General features: G+C 45.0%; 1 long non-coding RNA gene and 1 pseudogene across 1 annotated transcript in view; one reads left to right on the forward strand and one right to left on the reverse strand.

The window, feature by feature from the left end:
• Positions 1 to 15,967, reverse strand: part of LOC147644567 (uncharacterized) — a 91,219-nt gene that overhangs the window by 16,973 nt on the left and 58,279 nt on the right. The window lies entirely within an intron of this gene.
• LOC147644569 (uncharacterized) lies at positions 11,117 to 12,786 on the forward strand (annotated as a pseudogene).

A 15,967-nucleotide genomic window follows, 5' to 3' on the forward strand; every position in this document is an offset into this window, starting at 1 on the left:
TTTCATGAAATTTACCACAAAATTTAAGACTTAAATTAAATGCCTATACCTAAAATTTGATGAAAATCAGTTGAAAACTGAAAAGGTTATAAATTTAATTGTATTAATTTCTCGATCGTTCCTATGGGAGCTATATGATATATTAGTCCGATTTTCATAAAATTTTATGCAAAATTGTAGAGTATAGTAAAATGGCTATATCTCAAATTTGATCCAATTCTATTGAAAACTGAAAACGTTAAAAATTTTTTTGTAAAAATTTTTCGATCAGTCCTATGGCCGCTATGTGATATAGTCGTCCGATCCGGCCCGTTCCGACATATATACGAGTGAGAGTATATAGAAGGCTAACTACAAAGTTTCATTCAGATAGCTTCAAAACTGAGAGACTAGTTTGCGTAGAAACGGACAGACGGACAGACGGACAGAAGGACAGACGGACAGACGGACAGACGGACATGGCTAGATCGACTCGGCTGTTGATCCTGATCAAGAATATATATACTTTATATAGTCGGAGGTGCCTCCTTCACTGCGTTGCAAACTTCTGACTGAAATTATAATACCCTCTTCAAGGGCATAAAAACACATCGATATGCACATGTATACAAAAACAGTCCAATACATGTTTGAGATCAGCTTTTTCTGCTGCCATTCTCTTTACCCTCTCTACCTATATAAAATATAAGTATAAAATTTAAATTTTTCGTCGATGCGCTTGCGAACAGAAGCACACACATATTCACGCACACTTACGTACTTGTAGGGAACAAACAAAGCAGTACCATTCATCAGTAATAAATCAACGATTCATCAACAGTGAAGGCGGTGTCGTTACTGATTCATCAATTAATGGCCATATAAAATGTTGATGAATTTAAAAAATGGGCATGTCCTAGGCTGTCTTCAACAACAATTCATCAACAATTATTCAATGATTCATCAACAAATTCATCAGCATTCATCAACAATTCATCGATGATTCAACAACAATTCATCAACGGCCGGGCCGTGGTCCTGCCGACTACTGCCTTCTAGACTACCGTCGTAACTGTATCGTCGGTAGAAGTCGCAGTCGGCGCTTTGATGCCTGTTGATGACAGTGACCTATTGAAGACATGTGGTACTGCAGAAATGTGGTACTGCAGGGTTCTGTGTTTACTCAGACATGCAAACGCATTCTTTTTTTAGATTTTTAAGCTCTCAACTTTGTGAGAGCAGGGAGAGCGCCATGGTCGTTTGAACCAAAAAATTAGTCCCATCTTGCAAAACGAATGTATGGTCGTGAGGCATCTTGTAAACTGTATAGTCTTTGTTTGGTGCTAACCTTTGTCTCGAAAGACTGAAGCCCTTTAGGAACTGTCTGAATCGGTTTCATATCCTATCATCATATCTAATGTCCGATACCTCTCATTCAGGAAGGTGTTCATTTCCTCCCAAGCTGGTATTTCGAATTTCGCAGTGAGGGAACGTTTCCCATAAGGACAGTGTTACCTTTTGCAGTTTGCTCGCGCACAGGAAGACCAGCAGACAATCCCTGTTCTGTGGATATTTGGGAGCGCTGTTAAACACCCCTGAATCGTGGACTGAACCTCCTTTAGAGCTTGATCAGATTCTTGAGAAATGGAACTGAAATTTAAAGGAGCTTGAGTTGACTGTTGACTAGAAGTCGCCGATGCGAAACCGTCATCTGTTAGCGGGGTTTTTGAGACAATGACCTTTGCTTCGCCACTTGTGTTCGTGAGGAGATGAAATAACTTCTCGACCGGCGTCAGCCTGGGAACAAGTCCCTGAAAGTGGGCCATCGGAGGTAGTCCCCGTCGAAAACTTCCGTATCACACGGAGGTAAACGACAACCGGACGAAATTTAGGAGCTGGAACGGTTGGAGGCGTTACCCTTTCTACGGTCTCACTGTTTTATGTTGCATATGCCTTATATTTTCAGCAGAGTCAATGTGCTGAGGGATCCTTCTAGGGAAATTAAGTCGGAGCAAGTCTCATACTCTTTTTAAACTTTTCCCAATATTTGTAATATTTCCCAGTATTTGTAATGTATGCGAAGACAGAGAACAAAGACCAGGAGTATTGATCTTTGCTTCAAAGAGCGGTCGTTGGCTCATTGGAGGATGCCATTTTTTTTGCTGACTGCGCGTGCCAAACAGGATAAAGTAACTGCGCAAGGCCTGTACTAGGATGAACCACCCAGTCCGAATCTCAATTCAAAGAAAGCTTAGAAAAGCCTCAATCACTGGTACAATAGTTAAACAAAAAAAATTAGCTAAAAAACAGCTGAAATGTGCTAGCTAAAAAAAAACATCAGTAAGAAATGTGCCAAATGAAAAAAAAAAACCTTCCTTTTTTTAAAAGCGAAGAAATTAGCTTGAAACCCAAAAAAATATATTAGCCAAATGAAAAAAAAAAAAATTGATCTTTTTTTTAATAAATATAAAAAAAAGTTAAAGACAATCGGCTAAAAACGGTGGCAAGAGCTAAAAAATTGCATTTAAAATTAGCTAAAAACCAAAATAGGAACAGAGACAAAAAAAAAATATATATTTAAAACTTTTGTCGTCAAGCTAATGGAATTAACTATACGCCGGTATTAGCTATGTATATGTCGGCACAGTTCGGATACTCGGTCACTGTTGAATGTATGAATGCAAGTGCTTGTGCAAGCTCTAGGCGCAAAGAGCGAAGAAAATAAAAAATAATTGCTCGATATGCCCTTATGAAGGCGTGTGTATGTCATAGATGTGGCGCGAAGCTTGCCCAATATATGTATGTAAGTGTGTAAATATGTAGGGTTTGCTGCTCAGCTCAGAATAGTACGAAGCTTGCCCAATATATGTATGTATGTAAATAAATTGGTATTTCTTTGATATAAATAAAAAAGGGTTTAATTTGTGCGGATGAAATATTGTATATTTTTTATTTTTTAAATCGAGTGGATAAAATATGGTATATTTTTTTTTACTTTGTGTATATTTATGTATCTATATATATAAAAATGCTCTGTTCGTGTCTACTTCCTTTATAGACTTGAAAAGTTTTGAACCGTTTAAGCCCAAATTTTGACACAACATGCGTTGAGGTTCCAACTCGGTTATTGTCTAGTTTTGATGTTTATAGCTTATCTGCGTTTGCGAAATGTCGTCACTTGTTTTATCAGTACATTGTCGTTATGTATGCAAAATTTGAAACAGAACCTTTGCTTATCCTCCGATTGAATCAGACGAAACTTCGGTCCGAGGAATATATCCATTTGCAGGATGCTGTGATGAATGACCATAATACAACCAACGTTGGAAAGCTCTCGATTTTGCCATCCTCATACATAGGTAGTCCACGCCACATGCAGCAATATGCTCAAGATGCCATGGCATATGTTCGTTGTTACGGCCGTTCAGACTTATTTATCACCTGCAATCCAGCTTGGGACGAGATACTGCAGCTGATATTTCCTGGACAATCGTCTAGGGATAGGCATGACTTCACAGCCCGTGTTTTCAGACAAAAGCTCAAGTCACTGATGGATTTCATTGTGAAACATGGAGTTTTTGGATCTGTGCGCTCTGAAAGTTACTAAAAGTAGTTAGGAACTACTTTAGTAAGAGAGCGCTCTCAGTGGCGTCAGCTATGGGTTGCATGTATGACGGGGTTCTGCGACTCCCAATGCCCAGTGACACTACCGTTGTCGGGTTCGCTGATGACGTGGCAGTGGTCGTAATCGCCAAGGATCGCACCGCAGCGGAGGACTTGGCGAATGAAGCGATCGGATCAATCTAGGCATGGCTTACGAGCGCTGGCCTGGAACTAGCGGTGTATAAAACTGTGGCAGTCCTGATCTCGAGTTGGAAAGCGGTGAAAACAGCCGAGATCCGTGTCGGTGGAGCCGTGATTAGATCGCAGAGAGCGATTAAATATACGGCTATCATTCAGGGAGCACCTGGAGTATGCCCAGAAGGAGGCCAGTGGGACGGCAGGAAGTCTCGCCCGCCTACTGCTCAACACAAGAGGGTCCAAGCAGATCACCAGAAAGCTGCTGACGAGCGTCGTAGCTTCTCAGATCCTATATGCGGTGCCGGTGTGGGCATAAGCAGCCTAGACGAAGTCGTATATCCGGGGTATAGGGGGCACTTACAGACTGTGCGTTGTTAGGGTGGCAAGCGCATTCAGGACGGTCTCGGACTACGCCGTTCTGGTGATCGCCGGCATGGTCCCCCTGAGGGAGCTGGTCCGTGAGAAGGCTGAGATTCGGTATGCGCTGCGAGGACATGAAGGACCAGAAGGAGAACTAAGGCCGCGGCGAAAAGCGCGGCCAGAAGAAGGAGCTACGAGAGCTGGCAAGCGAAGTAGAACGCCTCGTCCAAAGGGCGATGGTTGCTCAGGCTGATCCCTAACATAGAGGCATGGACATGTGGATTTCTACCTGACCCAGGTATTGAGCGGACATCGCTCGGGGTGGATACGCAGGTGCCGCTGCGGCTTTCTCTCTCAAGGGGCTGAAGGCTCTTAGAGTGCTGGAGAGGGGTAGAAGGGAGCAGACGGGCTAAGAGGCCGACAATTTTGCGAAGCATTGCTTTGTGGCCGTACCGCGCAATAAGGGTCCTTGCACGGTTTCTAGTTATAAGCATTTATGTTAATTTAGGTTTTTTTTTTCAATCTAAAATAACATGAATAAAGTCGAATATACAAAAAAAAATTCACTATATGCACAAACATAACTTTTTAATAAAATTATACCTATACTAGCTGTACCCTGCCACGTTTCTCTGTGGCATATTGTGGTTGCACGCATTAGTGATGCCGTTGAGATTTTTCAAATACTGGAAAGACCTGGGACCGGTCACATTCACCAACAGCATGCGAAGAAAGAAACATTCATCTTGATTAGGATGCACTGTATAGAGTCTACCGATTGTATTCTCTTTGATGATGCCAGGTTGTCCTTCGACGGGCTCGCCTCGTTTTCGTCGCGCGAACACTTTTTTAGTGGCATTGCACGTGTAATAAGAGAACACTTCTGAATACATCAAGGTTATGGCAAAAGCATCTTCCTGGCATAAGATGAAGACGGCAGTCGCAGGCGGATTCAGGACTCTTTCTTGCACATTTAGTTCTGTGAAATAGACACGTTGACCATTCTCCAAATGGACTGCCAAGTGAACTACAGCTGGATAGCGTTCATGAATTGGGAACGAAAAAATTCGCCATGCAGCCTCGTTGCTGCTTATGTATCTTCCAGCGTGGTATTCAGAGATTTCATCGACAACTCGTACTGCATTGCTGTCACCATTTTCTGCCTAAACACCAAAAACTGCCATATCGCTGCCTTTATTCACGTACTTGCAGATATATTTAATCGATTTCACGGAATTGCAATATTCTACGTTGATGTGCGCTTTGTATGATTTTGACAATATCACCAATTCTCATGTTTAAAGTTCCCGAAGTCCCGCCATCTTCAGTTGACAGTCTCCTATACAGAGGATATCCATCTTCTCCTGTTACGGTGTTGGCTGCAAATGCTCGAGGATATCGCTTGGAACACTTCCCGTCTACCATGCATGGTGAACTTGGGTTGAGGGTACCACATGGGCCATGGATCATGTTCTTGATGACAACTGCATGCAAATCCGTATCGACCTGTGCCCGGGGAATCTCAGCGCATATCACATCGTCAATTTCGTCTGGATTAATTTTATCATACAGACAAATCAGTACGTGCGCATGCGGCAATCCTCTCTTCTGTCATTCTACTGAATACATCCAGCACCGCACAGATTCAAAAACTCCATGTTTCACATTGAAATCCATCAGTGACTTCAGCTTTTGTCTGAAAACACGGGCTGTGATGTCATGCCTATCCTTAGACGATTGTCCAGGAAACATCAGCTGCACTATATCGTCCCAAGCTGGATTGCAGGTGATAAATAAGTCTGAACGGCCGTAGCAACGAACATATGCCATGGCATCTTGAGCATATTCCTTCATGTGGCGTGGACTACCTATGTATGAGGATGGCAAAATCGTGAGCTTTACAACGTTGGTTGTATTATGGTCATTCATCACAGCATCCTGCAAATGGATATATTCCTCGGACCGAAGTTTCGTCTGATTCAATCGGTGGATCAGCAAATGTTCTGTTTCAATTTTTGCATACATATCGACAAGTGACGACATTTCAATATATGATAGTCTTCGGTCCTCCGAACCATTAATCGGTATGAGTAAAAGTTCATCGCGCTGCACTTTTTATTCGTTTCTACACCATTGACTGGATCTACCATCCTCACATTGAAATGGTATCCATCGGCACCATCCCAGAAGATGAGTGGATACTGCAAAGCATCGTAACAACGGTGAGTTTCTGCGACGTTTACCAATCGATCGTTTCGTCGATGGAGAATAATATCTCGAGGTTGGAACTGATCCCGGACTATGACAATTGCCACTTCGTCTATAGTTGGAGAATTATATCTCCTGATATGTTCTCCTGCAGGCGTTTTGTCTGCATGAATGACAATTTTATGGGTATCCGAAGGCATCATATCGATTGCTGTTTTGAACAAACGCACCAAATTGTTCCTTTAGTGAAAAAGCTTCTGTAGCTGCGAAATAATGTGCCTCTTCAGCGAGGTATTGATTCCATAACGTGCATCTACTTCATCTCCATGATCACCAATGAAGTACATTTGAAGAAATTTGTGTTCGCTGTCTAGGAACGGAAGCAGGGAACCTGCTTTGTGATAGATTTGTCCTTTGATTTTAAAAGTTGGCATGAATTGCCATCAAATGACGTCATTTGGAAGCAAGAGTTGTATTTCCTAATATTCGACAGGAAATGCTTCGATTCAGCAGTAGATGCAGCGAACAGAGAGTGCAGAGGCTCTGGGTGTGCTTCAAGTTGAGGCAATTTCACTTTCCCGAAAGCGCAACACAATCCTTTTGGTTCGTTTTTGAATTTGAGAGCCTGACAGTATGTGCACACCTGATGCATCCGGCCAATAACGACATTGCGATTCTATTCGATTCAACAGTTGTATTATATCGGAATGCAAGACGATTGTATTGCAGATTTTGATCTTCTGCAAGCTTTAAACGCGCTTCAGCTACCCTTGCCCTGTCGCGTTAATTATTTTGAGAGTGAATCAAATCGATTACTGCAGAATGCGACTGCCAACTATCTGCTCGTCTTTCTGCTGATTCCGCGTTGTCCATCTGCATTGCTATCACCCGCTCAGTCTCTCGGATGGAGGCCCGTTCTTCGTCAGTCGTATTCGTAATCTTACGTCTTTTTTCTTCTGTATTGCGAGTACGACGACCCAAACTCGACTTCTTGGGTGGCTTGAATTCGTTTCTTACTGAAACTGAACAAAAATATAAAATTTTAATCTCCTATTTCTTGTTTCAATATTTTAGGAATGTTTGACAGGAAATGCTTCGATTCAGCTGGCTGCCTGTAGAGGGCGCAGCAGTAGGGGAACGGGGAAACGCGAAAAAAACTGATATATTCGCAAACGCAGATAAGCTATCAACATCAAAAGTATACAATAACCGAGTTGGAACCTCAACGCGTGTTGTGTCAAAATTTGGGCTTAAACGGTTCAAAACTTTTCAAGTCTATAAAGGAAGTAGACACGAACAGAGCATTTTTATATATATAAATACATAAATATACACAAAGTAAAAAAAAAATATACCATATTTTATCCACTCGATTTAAAAAATAAAAAATATACAATATTTCATCCGCACAAATTAAACCCTTTTTTATTTATATCAAAGAAATACCAATTTATTTACATACATACATATATTGGGCAAGCTTCGTACTATTCTGAGCTGAGCAGCAACATACATACATATTTTGGATAATCTTCTGGCTATTATGCGCTGAGCATCGATCTCCACAACTATTACATACATACATACACGCCCGCATACCAAGAAATTATTTGTCATTTTTTTGGTCTCCTCTTTGTGCCTAGAGCGTAAACAAGCACCTGCACTCCTACAATTCACAGTAACTGAGCAGCCGAACAGTGCCGACGAGACAAAATCCGCCCCACCTACAACTTTAATGAAATAAATTCCGAGAACCGAGGATTTAAAATTATCCGAATTTTATTTATTTTTTTAAATTACTGCGTAACGACCTACACGACCTTATAGCTAGTTTGTTTTGGCGCTATTTCTTTTCTCGTTGGTTGGCGTTTTTATTTTTGTTTTTTGGTTTCCGTGCTCAAATCCGTTCTGCGATCATCCGTCGTATTCCGGAAGCTAAAGTCGAGTCAGGGCTGTCGCCTGCAATCAATTATCATGTAATCCGCTCCATAGGCCTATAGCTAATTATAGGCCTATATACTATATAGCTAATTAGCTTGACTAGAAAAGTTTTAAATATTTTTTTTGTTGTCTCTCTTCATATTTTGGATTTTAGCTAATTTTTAAAGCTATTTTTTAGGTAACTTTACGCCATTCTAGCTGATTCCCACCATGTTTACCCGATTGTCTGCTACTATTTTTTTTATTTATTATACAAAATATCAATTTGTTTCATTTGGCTAACATTTTTTGGGTTTGTATCTAATTTCATTGTTTTTATAAAAAGGAAAGTTAAGTTCTCTTTTTTGTTTGTTTTTGTTTCTTTTGGCACATTTGTATCGAGGTTAGATATATTTTTGTTGTAGTTTTTGAGCTAGCACTGGTGGCCACATTTTAGCTAATTTTATTTTTTTTTTAACTATTGTACCAGTGAGGGAGACTATTCTAAGCTTTCTTCGAATTGAGATTCGGACTGGGTTCTTTATCTTAGTACAGGCCTTGTCGCAGTTCCCTTATCCTGTTTGGCGATGCGTCAGCTAGTCGGTCTCGATTTCTTCAGGGCATATTTGAGCATGCCCATCGTGGGAAACTAGAAATCGACATCTGCGCCAGGAAAAGATCCCAAAGCCTTCCCATCACCTCCGGTACCGGCTCCCAAGTCCGCAAGTCTCAAGGGAAGAACCGCGTTGTCCACGTCTCAAGGAAGAGATCTTCCGTCGACAAGTTCAAAGGATTGTGATTTCCCATCCATTGGCGAAAGCATCCAGCGAATCGTCGCTTGCAAATTAGCTTAAGAATCCCTCTACTTCCGTGAGTGAATTCCTAAGGGAGACACGCGCAATCAGCAAAAAGATTGCATCCTCCGACCAGTCAACGCCAGCAACCGCTGCTTTCCACAAATTCATTGCGGTCAGCGATCGCGTAAGCCTCTTTGAAGCATAGATTACCACTCCTGGTCAAGCTACACCGTAGCTCTATAAGTACGTACTCTATAAGTACGCCTCCAACAAGTGCGAGCCTTATGGGAAAAAGTTGAGAAGGAATATGATATCCGCTCCGATTTAATTGCCTTTGAAGGATCCCTCAGCACATTGCTTCTGCTGCAATCGAAATATGATTATTGCTATTCTGTATATGAGGCATGTGCGGAACAAATTGGTGAGACCCTAGAAAGGGTAACGCCTCCTACCGTTCCAGCTCCCTCTCAACCCCCAGTTTATGTTAATAACCCCAGGCTGACCACGGTCGAGAAGCTGTTTCATCTTCTCACGAAGACGAGTGGCGAAGCCAAGGCCATTGTGGTAAAATCCCCGCTGACAAATGACAGTTTCGCTTCGGCGTGGGAGGCGCTTCAAGACCGGTTCCAAAACAAGTGACTTCTAGTCAACAGCCAACTCAAGCTCCTTTTTAACTTGAGTTACATTTCTCAAGAGTCTGGTGAAGCTCTAAAGGAGTCAGTCTACGATTCAGGGGTTTTTAACCGCTCTCCCAAGTATCCACAGAGAACTGGGATTGTCTGCTGGTCTTCCTGTGCGCAAGCAAATTGCCGAAGGTCACCCTGTCCTTATGGGAACAGTCCCTCTCTTCGAAACCTGTAATACCAACTTTGGAGGAAATAAACACTCATAATAAAATCGGACATTTGAGGCCATCGAGGATAGGAAACTGATTCAGATAGTTCCAAAAAAGCTTTAATCCTTCAAGACAAAGGTTAGCACCAAACAGAGAGGGTGTGACTTATGCTCCAAGGAGCATCATCCAAATGTCAGTCGACGCGACTATGCAACTATGTCTGAATTGTTTCGCGAGAGGCCATCAGCTTCGTGATTGGTCAAGCACAAACAGCTGTTTTACTTGTAAGGGGAGGCATCATACGCTGCTGCATCGCGGCCCCTAAGCTCCCACCATGCGAGTTCTACCTCGCCCACTGCACCCTCCAGACCCTCCAGCCGTAATGCATCTACGAGCACATCAACAGAGCAAAATTACTTCGCCTTCGGGACCACAGCCGTTCTGCTGGGCACGAAGTGTGCCATTTGGGTACGAAATACCAAGGACGAGCCATAATAGACTCGGGATCAGAGGCGACGTTCATTTCCGAGCGTCTATTCAAGATTATTAAGTTGACATTCCGCAACATCCAAACTCAAGTCCCCGACTTTGAAAACGGCTAAGCCAATCGGTTTCGGCAAAGTCAACGAGACTTTAAAATTTTGCAGTACGCTCCCCTACCAAACCGGGTCTACAATTATGGGGCCAATCTCATAGTTCTCCTACCTACTATCTTCCACATCGTTCGGTATTTAAACCCGATGACACGTCGGCGTTCGCATTGTATTTAACGCCTCCGATCCGTCTGCAAATGGAACCAGCTTAAATAATATTCTTCATGCAGGCCGAGTCCTGCAATACGATTTAACTATCCAGATTCAGAAATGGCGGTACTTCCAATACGTATTTAGTGAAGACATCACAAAAATAATCCGTCAAATCTGGGTCGATCCGAAGCATATGCCTTTTTAAAGAATTTGTGTTCCGAAATAAGGAAGGGGATATCCGAGACTTCGAGTTGCAAACGGTTACCTTTGGTGTCAACTGCGCGCCTTTCCTCGCGATTCGAGTGCTGCAACAGCTAGCAGATGAGATCCAAAGGCCATTTCCAAAGGCCAGCCGAATTATAAAACAGAATATATATGGCTCCATAAACGAAGCCCATGCCTCAATCCAAGAGTTACAAGAGATACTTAAGTCCGCGTGTTTTCCGTTAAGGAAGTGGACTGTCAACCACATGAGCATCTTGGAGTATATTCCAGTCGAGCCCCTCCTTCATAGCGAGCTCCTCGACATCGATGCCGAAAGTATGAATTCTATTGGCCGTCAGCCGATAGGGTGCACAGGGGGATCAACGGATGACTGTGCCATCTGCCGTAACTGTGTACACCATTGGTAGTGCGACTATACTCTCCAAGCGAGGGCGGCTGGAAGCAGGTCCCCAGTCGAGGCTCGACCGGGGATGCTGACCAATTGAAGTCGGGCGGACCTTCGCAAGTCTTAAAACAGTCTCCCATCAAGTCCGGTGTGTGCTGCGGCTGAGGGGTTAATCCAGCTGTGTCTGCATGGAGCCTTCCCAGGGCCAAGCAACACTGGGTCGTAAGTTGCCTTGCCGCAGCTTTGGGCCGAAGCTGCGGTCGACCCTTATTCAAAGCCCAAAACCCCTTCTGGCTCGCTGCGCTTGCCGGGACGAGCAATGCGGGCGTTCATGAAATGCAATGAATACATCAAACCGAGCTTTGGAACTCCCGGGAGAGGATAAGCCCCAAAAACTGTCAACAAAGGACGAGAAGGAGATGCTGAGGCCGAGATTGGTCGCGGCATCTCACATTGTATCGGAGGCCGACGAAGAAGAGTCGCAATCCGAGGGGAGGGCGAGTGGCACTCCCCAATCGAAACACACAGGTGGGGTTCAGCTGGGCACCACCTCAGAGACGGCGAAAATTTCTCACCATCAGAGACGAGCAAGGGTCAATAGAGCCCGCTTCCTTCTCGGCAAGATAGCCAAGAACGAGGCTGAGGGCAAGACCGACCCTTGGGATGCCGAGGACAAGGCCAAATTCCTTGCGGAGATCGCGGAATTCGAGCAATACAAAGCGGCAAACCCGACGGCGTTCCAGCCCTCGAAGGCGAAGCGAATTCGCTCACAGGAAGTGAGCGAAAGCGCACCTAAGAAAGCGAAGGACCCACAGGGTCCGCGAGCGACTAACTTTGTCAGCAAGGCAAATAAATTTAGCGAGGTGGCCAGAGACAATCTGGCTATGGCTCTGGTGGACGGGCTCAATGACGACGGTTGCGTTGTCGGAGAAGTGGGAGGAGGTCGAGGCCAAGTTGACCGACATGGTAACCGACAGGTTGGTTAGCATGCCGACCTGTCCCATCCTCTCCTTCGACTGCGCAGACGTGGTCAGGGGGCACCGGGTCATCAGGTGTGACGACGGGTTCTCTCGAAGCTTCCTGGCGGAGTGTCTGGCTAAGATCAGCGACACATGGGCTGGCCTTAAGATTAGGCTAATCCACGCCAGGGAGATCCCAAGGAGACCCAGAGCTCGCACCTGGTTACCAAAGGGGCAAACCGACCAAGCCAGGGTGATTGCCTGTCTGAGGGCCCAAAACCCAGACATCCATAAAGAGGACTGGACCATCCTCGGAGCTGAACTGGAGATGAAGGTGAGCCAATCTTTTCTCCTGATGATAAACCAGCGCTTTCTGCCTCAGCTGGAGGCCAAAGACCACATGGTCCGGTACGGAATCAGGAAGGCCGAGATAAAGGTCTTCTTGGCCGAGCCGGACGAGATATTGTAGGAGGTCGATGACACCAACAAACTGTTGGATGACATGGTCATCGTCGACAAATCTCCTGACGCCACCCCCACCAACATCGATGTCGAAAATCGTGCAAATTAACCTGAAGCGCAGCTCGCACGCTTCAGCAAAACTCACGATCTTTCTAAGGGAGAGGGATATCGACATCGGTTTGATACAGGAGCCTTGGACCAGGGACGGGCAAGTCGCTGGACTGAGTATCCAAGGTTACACACTACTGTGCACAAACTCGAATGGTAGGTCGAGAGCTTGCATTGTGATAAAGAATCATTTTAATGCTCTTCTCTGTCCCAATCTCAGCACACCTGACCTAGCAGTGGCCAGATTCGTGGCGGGGGATGGGAGCGGAGTCACCATATCATAGGCTTACATGGCCCATGACGAGCCGGCCCCGCCTGAGCCGGTAGTCAAGCTGCTGCAATGGGCGGAAGTGATGAAGACGACCCTGGTGATCGGGTGTGATGCGAATGCGAGGCACGCGCTCGGGGGGAGTTCGGAGACAAACGAAAGAGGTGAGTCACTCTTTGACAATATTCTTTAGAGAAATGTTACGATATGTAATAAGGGTAATACGCCGACTTTCATCTTTCCGAGCAGGGAAAATTTTCAAGGTTGGGAAGAGGTGTTAGATCTCACCTTACAAATAGAACAGAATAATTACAGAGTCTAGAACTGGAGGGTATCGACAGAACATTCCTTCTTAGATCATAGGTAAATTTTAGAAGGCATAAAGTACACGGCGAGAGTAAGCAAAATTCTTGCCAAGGGGCACATAAGCCCTACCCTGATCAGCAGAGCAGACGGCTCTGATACGACGACAATTTAGGAGTCACTAGAGCTACTAGTTGACACCCACTTCCCAGGAAGCCAAAGAGTGAGCTCAGAACCCGAGGAGGGAACGAACGCTCAAATGGACACGCTTACGAAAGACATCATTACCACTGAGCGAATTCAGTGGGCAATAGATTCTTTTGACTTCTGTGGAGGGAGGCAAAAGTCATTTTTATACCGAAACCGTGCAGAAGTGGGCATGTCCTAGCAATGGATTATAGACCGATAAGTCTCACCTCCTTCGCCCTGAAGACACTATAGAGTTCCTGGACGTCCACATCCGGGAGTCTCTAGAGGGACATAAACTCTCGGATGCGCAGCATGCGTACCGCAAAGGAAAATCAACGGAAACAGTGCTACACGTAGTTGTACATCATGTCGAGAAGACATTCCAACACAAGCAATACACGATGGCAGCCTTCCCAGACATCGAAGGCGCGTTCAACACCGTGAACCCCGAATCTATCCTGGGCTCCCTCAACTTGTTAGGTATTGAGAGAGGCATCAGAGAGTGACAGAACGATGACAGCCGAACTGAGTGGCACTCACCTCACGCGGACTGCGAAGAGAGGCACAGCTCAGGGCGGGATATTATCGCCCCTACTGTGGCTCACATATATGAAAACCATATTGACAGATCTCAATACGGGTGGATTTAAAACAGGTGCATACACAGACGACGTAGTACTGCTAGTATCAGGACCATACCCTGACGTTATTAGCGAAATAATGACGGGTGCGCTAGGTCAAATAAATAAATGGGTAAAAACCTGCAGACTAAGTAAGAAAGAGCTTATATAAGAGAAAGAGCTTATGCTCTTCACACGTAGAACTAAGATACCACCCTTCAACATGCCCAGTATAAACGACATGGAGCTAAAACTAGCGGATCGAGCGAAGTATCTAGGAGTAGTTCTGGATAAAAAGCTCTCATGGAAAGAAAACATTGCAGAAAGAGTAGGGAAAGCAAGCATTTCATTTCACTCCTGCAGGAAAATTTTTGGGAAGAAATGGGGACTGCACCCAAAGATAATTTTATGGCTCTACACAGCAGTTGTACGGCCAATACTAACATACGGAGCCCTAGTAAGGTGGCCGGCACTAACTAGCGCTTACAACAGAACGAAGCTGACAAGGATACAACGGACAGCGAGTGCGGGGGCCGTGGGTGCATTGCGCTCATGCCCCGCAGCTGCTCTCAACGCTATCCTGAATATAATGCCGATTGAACTGTTCGTGAAGGACATTGCAGCACAGAGCGCAGTAAGACTGAAGGCAAGCAATTGCTGGAGGGAATAAGGCGCCGGGCACGGCAAGATCCTTGGGAGCAGCGGCATTAACATAGACGTTAAGACCGACTACATGATCGCGGAGATGAACTTCGAGAACGCATTCTCGACCTCATACCCATCAAGGGAAGACTGGAGTAGTGGCAAAGTAGTAGTGGAGAATCAGGTGTCCCTCTACACCGATGGCTCAAAAATGAGCTGCGGCGTAGGGTGTGGGATCTACGCTGAAATTTGGGGAATTGAAAGGGCTTTCAATCTCTCTAACTCAGCGACGGTCTTTCTGGCTGAGTTACTAGCCAAAAGGGAAGCAGTCGAACTTTCCTTAGGGCAGGACCTCAGGGCCAACAGAGTACGAATCTACTCGGATAGCCAAGCGGCTATATAATCCCTATCTGCCGTGAAAAAGAACTCACGACTAGTGGCAGAATGCAAGAAGGCCCTTAATAGACTTGCTGACAAAAGTCAGGTACGTTAACATGGGTGCCGGGACAAAACGAGATCCCAGGAAATGAGAAGGCAGACGAACTAGCCCGTGCAGGCTCGGCAGGCCTAAGTTCAGACTTCGAAATACCGATCTCCCTAACGCGATCCAGACAAGGATCCATGACCACTTTAAGCAGATAGGTAATAAAGAATGGCAAAGTAAGAGCGATAACAGAAGGTCAAGGGAATGTTGGCCGAGGTACGACAAGAAACGAACCAGTGAACTGCTATCTAACAGCAAGCGGGATATTAGCAGGTTCATGGCACTCACCACGGGACATTGGGCGATCCGTTCGCACGCAATGAAGTTGGGACTGCCATATAATGCAATCTGTAGAAGCTGTAAGCAACCTACAGAGCAAGAGACACCGGAACATCTGCTCTGCTTCTGCCCAGCACTAAACCACATCAGACTTCACCACTTTGGTGCCTACCAGATGGAGTCACTGGGAAGTATAGGAAAGCTGAAAGTTTCGTAGCAGTTTCGAGGTTTTTTCCCAAATTGCGAGGTTATTTAATCCTGCTGGATGTCTTGCTCCATTCATCGTGCGCTCCAAAATCATCATGCTGCAAGATCTAAGCTGGGACGATACGCTTCCTAGCGAAATGATTCAGAGGTGGCGATCGTTCCTCCTTGAATATTCCGACCTCAGCCAGAT

Source organism: Drosophila serrata, unplaced genomic scaffold (genome assembly GCF_035046125.1).
Source record: "Drosophila serrata isolate PLE 108 unplaced genomic scaffold, ASM3504612v1 contig_155, whole genome shotgun sequence".
NCBI classification, from domain to species: Eukaryota; Metazoa; Arthropoda; class Insecta; order Diptera; family Drosophilidae; genus Drosophila; species Drosophila serrata.